Source organism: Podarcis bocagei, assembly GCF_964188305.1.
Source record: "Podarcis bocagei genome assembly, chromosome: 3".
NCBI lineage: Eukaryota > Metazoa > Chordata > Lepidosauria > Squamata > Lacertidae > Podarcis > Podarcis bocagei.
Genome location: NC_138127.1, coordinates 31,778,978 through 31,788,264, shown reverse-complemented (window position 1 = coordinate 31,788,264; position 9,287 = coordinate 31,778,978).

Here is a 9,287-nt window from a genome sequence, read left to right as displayed (position 1 = left end):
CCATCAGTTCTACTGTAGTTTACAAGAGGGCTAGATATGTTTTTGCTGGGGTTCTTTTTAACCTAATTGATTTCTTCAGTGGCAGCAAATGACATAACTGAAAACCACTACTTGGTGAAATAGGAAGAAGCAATGCTGTTCCTCTGAAAATTAAGTATATATATTTTTTAAAGTTGTGTTATGGAAGAACATTTCATAGACTGAGGTGTGTTTGCTGTTGATGCTACTTTACCTAACTTATTTTTACTGCAGGGAGAATTCATTGCCTCCCATTAAATCTATTACTAAATGTTATCACTCTCTAACAAAGGAACTTGTCAATGCTGTCAATAACCAGTGCCATTGTTCTGTCTTCCAAAGGAAAGCAACATAACCTGCCTTTATGTGGTAACTGAAAGGGATCCTTACCTTAAAAGGGGCAGCAAGGATGTGCTACTGATCATGCTTCTTAATATCTATAAATTGACCTTGGATATCTGAGCTGGGCAAGCTCTACAACACGTAGACATCTGCGCCTAAAAGCTTCCATAGAAGCTGGAAACCTATTCACACAGAACTAGAAACACAGGCTTCCCTAGCTTGGACATCCATGCGTAGTGCAGAGAACCACATACAGTGGTGCCTCACAAGACGAAATTAATTCGTTCCGCAAGTTTTTTCTTCTTGCGAGTTTTTCGTCTTGCGATGCACGGTTTCCCATAGGAATGCATTGAAAATCAATTAATGCGTTCCTAGGGAAACCGCCTTCAGACCAGGTCCGGGGACAGTCTGTCCCCGGACCTCTTCTGAAGGCTGGGGGGGGGACAAGGGCTTCTCCGCTGTCCAGGGCGATCTTAAAATGCTGGCGGGCGGCATTTTAAAATCGCCCCGGGACAGCGGAGGACTTCTCCGCTGTCCGGGGCGATTTAAAAGCCCCTGGGAAGGCAGGCAGGGGGGACAAAGACTTTTGCCCCCCGCCAGCCTTCAGAAGAGGTCCTGGACCTCTTCTGAAGGCTGGCGGGGGCGAAAGTCTTTGCTCCCCCCCGCCTGCCTTCAAAAGCTGTCCGGCCAAGGCTTCGCGGACCTCTCCGCAAGCAGCGGCAGCGCTGCCGCTGCTGGCGGAGAGTTGCCGGCATGCCGAAGCCTGCGCGCGCTGACATCAGCGCGCCCAGGCTTCGCGGACCTCTCCGCCAGCAGCGGCAGCGCTGCCGCTGCTGGCGGACAGTTGCCGGCATGCCGAAGCCTGCGCACGCTGACATCAGCGCGCCCAGGCTTCGCGGATCTCTCCTGCCTTCAAAAGCCGTCCGGGATAGCGGGAAGCGCTTCCCTGCTATCCCGGACTGCTTTTAAAATGCTGGCGCTGGGGAGCAAAGCCTTTCGGCCCCCGCCAGCCTTCCTGGACCTCTTCTGAAGGCCGGAGGGGGGGGGGAAAGGCTTTGCTCCCCACCGCTAGCATTTAAAAGAGGTCCCCAGAGATTTCCCTATGGGCTTTCGTCTTGCGAAGCAAGCCCATAGGGAAATTCGTTTTGCGAAGCGCCTCCAAAACGGAAAACGCTTTCGTCTAGCGGGTTTTCCGTCTTGCGAGGCGTTCGTCTTGCGGGGTACCACTGTACTGTGGGAGTACTGTAATCGGTTGGCCATCTTCATGTTATTAACATTTGAATGGGGGCTATAAATGCAATAAAATATAAAGCTCCAAAATAGAGAGGGGAGAGATATTGGAATTTGTAGGACTTTTTTCCCCCCATGTATTTCTGGAGAGCAAAATGTTCCTGAAGTTCTAGAAGCAAGTTATATGCGGGGGAAAAATCTTCCTTCTAGTAGTGCATTTATTTATTTTTTTAGTTGTATCAGAATATATACTCTTTACAGTGCCTGAGGGATCAGGTCTTGCACCTCCCTATGTAATGCAACCATGTGCATTGTATTACCTACAGAGACAAACACTGGCCTTACTTTTCTGTCTTACTTTCTTTATGGGTGCAGGTTAGAGTTCAACACAGCCAGCATATCTTCATACATCGTGAGACAGTTTGGGCATCTCGTCCTTTGAAATTGTGGGGTGGTTCTTACATTAAATGGCAGTATAAGGTATACTCGGGTGTAAATTAGTACTTCTGTTCCTGTGACTGGAAAAGTAAAAGTAGAATGGATTTAAATTTGACCAAATAACACATACCAAACTTCACTAATTGACTACAGTGCACAAAAAAATGCTGAAAGGTTTAGACCTTGACATTTGCAGGAAATATTTCTCCTTAAAACTTTTGCATTCAGAAAATAGCTTTCCTATGATGATAAGGCTTTCCTTTGTATACAGGATGATTCTGTAAACAACAAGCATTCTTGAAGCATGAGCCTGTTGTGTTGACTTGGAAGCAAGTCTCACAACATACAATGGGTCTTGCTCCCAGGTTATGCGCCTAGGATTGCAGATGCTGTCTTCAGCCAGCATGTCTTGCTGCACTAGATGGAGAGGGTATGGCTATGCTTATGCTGTACAACTGTGAATTTACTTTGCAACAGAATTTGGTATCTGATGCAGTATATGACAGCCTGACTTTTTTTAGTGGCTTAGGAGTGAAGAAAAAAAAATCCTGTTTCAACAAAAAGGTTGGAAGTAACTAGACAAAATGTCTCTCCCTCATTCTCTCTCTCTCTCCCCCCTTTCACCTGCTCTTCTGGTCTTTGTTCTCTGGATTTTTAAATTGTGCTGCACTTGGAATAGGTAAATATTAAAAAGATCTTTGTATGCTAGGAAAGCTATTAACAGGATACTGTGTGTTAAAGGGAAACGTGAGCATGTGTGATTTTAAAATGTGATATTGTGATATAGCACCATTGGCTCTGTTGCTTTTCACATGCTGTTTTAGAACAGTGCCTTGTTATTTTGGGATGAATTTTTATATCCTCTTACACTTGAGAAGCTTTCACTCCTACTGGTAATCAGCTGCACACATGCATACATTTACACTTCTCTAAAGTTTACACCCGTGTTTACAGAAGTCATTTTGTATGCATTTCAGAAGGCAACAGTGAAGTAGAGATTCCCCGCTCTCCAAAAAATAAATAAAAATGATGTAAATCATGCCATTAATAAATTTTGGGTAAGGACTTCTACCCTTTGTTTATTTTTCAAATACATATTTGCTTGAAGTTCCTCCTTTTTATAATGGGGAAACAAAAAAGGGAGGAGATTGCAGTAGGAAGATCAAACTGAATGTGATTTTTAAATATATATATTTATAGTTATCTAAACTACTTGTCAAAACTGTCATGGTTGTACAAACCTGTTGCTAAAGGGGGTTTTCACTGCAAATTATTGAGGGACATTGTACATGCCTTGAGGGGATTTACTACTTTGTGTAACCTATTTTGTTTGTACAGAGAATAACAGTGGTGTTTCTTCTCCCCCCCTTCTGTTCGGTATTTTTATATATTTTTAAAAATGAATTTATGCATAAGTAGCTGCCCGAGTTTGATATTCTTTCATATAATCACCACCTACAGTTCATGAAACACTGTCCTCACAGAAAGATGTATTAGTTTATTTTTGCTATATGGCAACTAAGCCAATATTATGCACTTGTTGCAGGTGAAAAAGCTACGAATTTCTAAAAATCTGTTACTTTTTAGAACTGATATTGGTTGTCAATGAAATGAAATGGTTTGACTTTTCTTTCCTTTTTCTTCTTCACAAAGCCAGTATGGATAGGGACACCTCAGATGTAGAGTTCTAAACTAAAGGTGAAGTGTGTATGATGTACATATATTTTCCTTGGAAATAACAGGAAAACAAAGGGGGGAAATGAACTTTGTCTAGCAGTCCAGAAGGAGCCTGCTAATGTTAACCAATCATGTCTATTCTTGAAATGCTGACCTATTAAAAACGTTTTCATAACAATTCAGTTTTTGTGTTTTGTTAGAAAAATCAGAGGCATGGTTTTAGAGCCTTTTGAAGACTAGAGAATCTTTTTGCCACACAGTGGAGTTGTCCTAGGTGCTGAAAAGAACGGGCAGTTCCAGGTGGTGTTGAGCTCAATGGGCTACTTCATACACTGGAATTAATAATAATAATAATAATTTATACCCCACCCATCTGGCTGGGTTAAATAAACATAGGAAGTTTCCTTACATCAGATCACACTATTGGTATGTCAAGCTCTAGTTGAGTTTTGCCTGTGGGCAGAAGTTCACCCAGATGTCAGGCAAAGGTTTTTCCCATTACCACCACCTTTTACCTGGAGATACTGGGGACTGAACCTGGGATCTTTACGGAGCATCTTGGCCGATGCCGTAGCATAAAAGGAAATGATTAATAAACCAGGACAAACATTTTTATAAGTGGTCTCAGTTCTGCTGCTTATAACCATTGTAGAAAAGGATGCAGGATTCCTCCTTAAAGCGGATAATTGATTGTGCATCAACCAGAAGACTTAACAGGAATTTGTATCTTTCATCATGGTCACAGCGTTTCACTAACAATTCCAAGTGGCTCCATGTCCACAGTCTCTGGAAGATTTTAGAGCTTGCCATTCAGCTAGCTGTAGCTGAGTAATTAAAAATTGTTCAAAGTAAACAGAATGTGTGCCAGAGGCATTTGTATCATGTTGTATGATTCATTTTCTACACAAAACAATGACCTTTATGACTCAACTTTCTGTTTGTGCTACTTTCTTCTCCTGAATATCAGAAAAGATAAGAGCTGTTCTGTAATGGGAGGTAGCCAAGATTCCACTGGGATTAAACAACCATTTGTAAAATGTAAGAACAAAGGAAGAGTCAGATAGATAAGATAGATAAGATAAGATCTAGTCCAGCATCTGATTCTCTGTGATCAACCAGATGCCTGTGAGAAGCCTACTAGCAGGGCATAAGTACAGCTGCACTCTCCACTTGTGATTTCTAGCAACTGGCATTTGTAGACACACAGTGTCTGGTACTAGAGGCAACACACAGTCATTGATCGCCTTATCCTCCAGGGATGCATCTAAACCCCTTCCAAGTTTCTGGTTATCACTATATCTTACAGTGAATTCTATAGTTTAAATATATACACTGCATGAAGAATCACTTCCTTTTATTGTGAATCTCCCACTGTTTAGCTTTGTTAGATAACCTTGGGTTCCAGTATTATAAAAGAGACAAAGACTTTATCCACTTTCCCCATAATTTCAGCATGTTTCCCTTTCCTTTCCTTTTCCCTAAGCTTAAAAGTCCCAAGTGTTGCAACTTTTCCTCATGAGAGAGTTGTTCTAGTACCCCTTGATCATTTTGCTTGCGCTTTTACAGCTTTACAAATATCGTTTGTGAGATACGGCAACCAGAATTGTACGCAATATTCAAAGTGTGATCACACAAAACATTTGTGTAAATTATTATATTCACAGTTTGAAAATGGACCCTTTCCTAATGATTCACATTATGGAATCACCTTTTTCACAGCTGCTGCACACTAGATTGACGTCTTCATTGAACTCTCAGCAGTGCTCAGTCACTGCCAATTCAGATGCCATTAATGAAATCCAGTGTATTAGGGATTTTTGTTCCAAAGTACATCACTTTGCTTTTGCTTGCACTGAATCACGTATTAAATGTCTTTAGCAAACTTGGTCATGTCACTGCTATATAAAATATGAACCTAGTAACCCCCCCTTTTAAAGTAAGTGGGGTGTATCTTAATTTTTCCATGGATGTTAGTTCTGTCTCATTTCATGCTTAACTAATTTCTTTGATTACTGTTGCTCCACCTCTTTACCAGATTGCTCTTTCTTTTTAATAAATCATTTCAAAACCATGTGGTTTACTTCCGCAGTTTACTGATTGGTGCAGCTTATTTCTCACCGCATATTTTAGGTTTGCTTGGCACATTTTAGTGACATAACATTACAAAGAGAGGAAGTTATAGTCAATTTCCTCCTAATGTGGAGCTGAAGACCTTTCTTGTTGCTGGTGCTCATGGCAGGTTGATTCTACACTGATCCTAATAAGCACTCTCTGAGGAATTCATTATTTTGAAACCCATGCCTAATAAGAGATGTTTTGTGCTTTTGAAGTTCAAACTAATTTCCACGAAGGCCGCCATCGCTAAGCAACAGATTCTGTTTGGTGCCTCTTGAGGGCAAAGGCTACAGTGCCTATATGATGTGAATCATAGTTAAAGAGTCCATTAAGTGGCACTAGGGCTGCTCTAGTAAGGGGGGATAAATCATCCTACAGGGCTCTAAAACTACTACAAATGATAAGCATACCAGTGAAAATGTCACTTAAAAAAATAAACAATCTTATTATTGTCTCAGAAATTGTCATTGGTTGAGTTAATGTGATGTCATGGGAATAGTAATGAATATTATGCTAAATGGGGAAAACTAGTCAACAAATTATTACAACAAATTACTACTATCTATTGACTTTATAGCACATCTTTTCTCCCCAATGAGCCCAAGGTGGTCATCAGATACACAATTTAAAAACAAGAACAAAGCAAAAACATTATAAAAAGGTTAAAACATTATAAAAACAATTACAATTTAAAACATCTGAAAGTAGTTACAGTTAGAAAACCTTTCATCCAATGGCAGTGACATCAACAAGGCCTCACCTGCCTATCATAGGGTCCAATATGGCTGGTATTGGGGAAGGCATATACCTTCAGTATACCTGAAGGAGCATCTTCACCCCCATTGTTCAGCCCAGACACTGAGGCCCAGCTCCAAGTGCCTTCTGGCTGTTCCCTCAGTGTGAGAAGTGAGGTTACAGGGGACCAGGCAGAGGGCCTTCTCGGTAGTGGCACCCACCCTGTGGAATGCCCTCCCATCAGATGTCAAGGAGATACAGAACTATCTGACTTTTAGAAGACATCTGAAAGCAGCCCTGTTTAGGGAAGTTTTTAACGTTTGATGTTTATCGTGTTTTTAATTTTCTGTTGGGAGCTGTCCAGAGTGGCTGGGGAAACCCAGCCAGATGGGCGGGGTAAAATTAATAATAATGATGATGATGATGATAATAATAATAATAATAATAATAATAATAATAATAATAATAATAATAACAACAACAACACTTGGGTCCCAAGCCACTTCAGTGCTTTCAGGAACTGTGTCACATGGTCCCATCAGGTTGCCCCAGTTGCCAACCTAGCAGTCCCATTCTGCACTTGCTGCAGCCTCCAGACCACTTTCAGGGGCAGCCCCATGTAGAACACATTACAGTAGTACAATCAAGAGGTCACTAGAGCATGGACAGCTGAGGCCAGGCTATCGCTGCCAGGAATGGCTACATCTGACTAACTAGCCTATGCTGGGCATAAGCACTCCTAGCCAATGACAGGGTGGAATCCATAAGTTTACTACAATTAAAATTGCAACAACAACATGAAACCGCACTATCAAACAAAACACAATGCAATGCAAATTTCACAAAACGACAAGTAGCCTTTGGAATATAAGTAAGCCAAGCAGGAAGGTAAGTTGTACTTGAGCAGAAATTTCTAAATCAGAAGAACCTGGGGAGACAAGGAGGTCATGGAGCCATCGGCCCAGGTGAAAGGGAAAGGGAAAGCACTAATAAGCAGATAGCCGAGAAGAACTAACATGATGGGAGGTGCAGTGGAAGCGACAAAGGGTTAGAGAGACTTCACATGGGATCAATGAATGAGTGTACTTGTTGAGAAGAACAGAAGAGGAGTCTAATTTCCAGACTGTAATTGGCAGATTGACATTGAAACATTTACATTGTTAATTTACGATGCACAGAACCCAACACTGTGTGAGTAGACTTCACTGGTGCAATGGGTCTTCTTGCTTTTCTCCCATCTAGTTCAGAATCCTGTTCTGGCCAGCCAGATGTCTGCGGGAAAGCAGATTTTGTGGGTACATGGGGCCTGCGGAGGGGAGGAAAGGAAGATGAATCAAAGTCATATCTATCTGCATGACAGCACAGGATACAACCCAATATCTTTATTTTTAAGATAATCTTGATTGGTAAGGTAATCTTCAAGTAGATTATTAGGTCTTTTTCTGGCACAGGGAAGGTTCCCTTTCAACTCAGCAAACAACCATGGAGAAAAATGCTGCTAAAATCTGTTGACTGGATGAATGAACCTTCTGCAATCAGCCATTGCACATAAGGACACTAAATATAGTCTATGCTAAAGAACACCCTGAGTTTGAAATATTTTGAAATCTGGAGCTATTTGTACCCAGCACTGTGCTAAATAAAGTGAAAGCACTGCTGACAAATCCCAGCGAAGTATTATTTATATCTAGCTGATTCCGACAGAGTGCCAGAAAAGATGAATATCTAGGTGACCTTTTGGAAAAGGTAACAAGCTGTCATCAAAACTGGCACTAATTGACAGTCTCAACAGGCGGATTTATTTGAGCTGAACACTCAGCAACCCAGCTAGCTCTAGAGCACCAGTTAAAACAAAGGTGTTGGTGTGGAGACTGCAAGGACTTTGACTGGCTTTACATCTACTGCCTCCTCCAGGTGTTCTGTGCCAGTTTTGAAAGTAAGTCAAAACTTAACATTCCCACAGAATACCTGGTTGCATTGCCAGAACTACAGGGGAAACACAATTAACTCTTCAGGAAAATGGGAACATGCCGAACTGAAAAGTTGGCTAAGCTTAAACAACTCAGATTTTAATGGATGTGAAAGCTCAGCCCTAGAAGTCATCATTTTCTGTGCCAGGTCAAACAGTGGCATGCTCTACTCTAGCAAAGGCAAGAGCCCACACTGACAAATGTCGTTTGAGAAGTCGTTTACCAATTTTCTTAAGGCAAGGGGAGAATTTGCGTTTGATTTTCCTGAATATATGCTTACTGATAGTCAACAAGATACTAGAGCCATGTAGTTCAGGGATGAGGAACCTGTGGTTCTTTAGACGCTGTCTGGCTCCAGCTCCCTTCATCCCTTACCATTGGCCCTGATGGCTGGGACTGATGGGAACTAGAATACAACAACATCAGAAAGACAGATGGTCTCAATTCCTGATGTACAATGATCCAGGATGCTGTCAGACAGTCTTTGCTTGTGTCTGTAGCTTAGTGCTCTGACGAGTCACAATTAGTCCTATTTAACAGGCAGAAGGCTTTGTCCAGATTCATACCTCTTTTCCAGTGTTCACTACAGAGCACTCACAACCTTCTCAACTTCCCTTACCTATGCCCATCTACTTCCTTCTTGCTAATAGTTCACAACACCAGGGTTACTTGCTCCTGGGGTTTATAGCTTTTCACTTCCAGTGCTGCCAGATATGAGAATCAAAGTCCTTGATGGGAAGTAAAATACACCAAGCAAAACAT